Here is a 421-nt window from a genome sequence, read left to right on the forward strand (position 1 = left end):
TTTTTTGTGTGTTTAGGGACTTATTTTTTTTTTTTTTTTTTTTTGGCGGTACGCGGGCCTCTCACTGTTGTGGCCTCTCCGGTTGCGGGGTACAGGCTCCGGACGCACAGGCTCAGCGGCCATGGCTCACGGGCCCAGCCGCTCTGCAGCATGTGGGATCCTCCCGGACCGGGGCACGAACCCGCATCCTCTGCATCAGCAGGCGGACTCCCAACCACTGCACCACCAGGGAAGCCCCAAGAAAGCTCATTTCTTTTTAGTGCTGAATAGTATTCCATTATTTGGATGTACCATAGTTTATCCATTCATCTACTGAAGAATATTTTGCTTGCTTCCAAGTTTTGGCAATTATAAATAAAGCTGCTATAAACAACCATGTGCAGGTTTTTGTGTGGACATAAGCTTTCAAATCCTTTGGGTA

The sequence above is a fragment of the Lipotes vexillifer genome, unplaced genomic scaffold, assembly GCF_000442215.2.
Source record: "Lipotes vexillifer unplaced genomic scaffold, Lipotes_vexillifer_v1.1 scaffold1359, whole genome shotgun sequence".
Taxonomy (NCBI): Eukaryota; Metazoa; Chordata; class Mammalia; order Artiodactyla; family Lipotidae; genus Lipotes; species Lipotes vexillifer.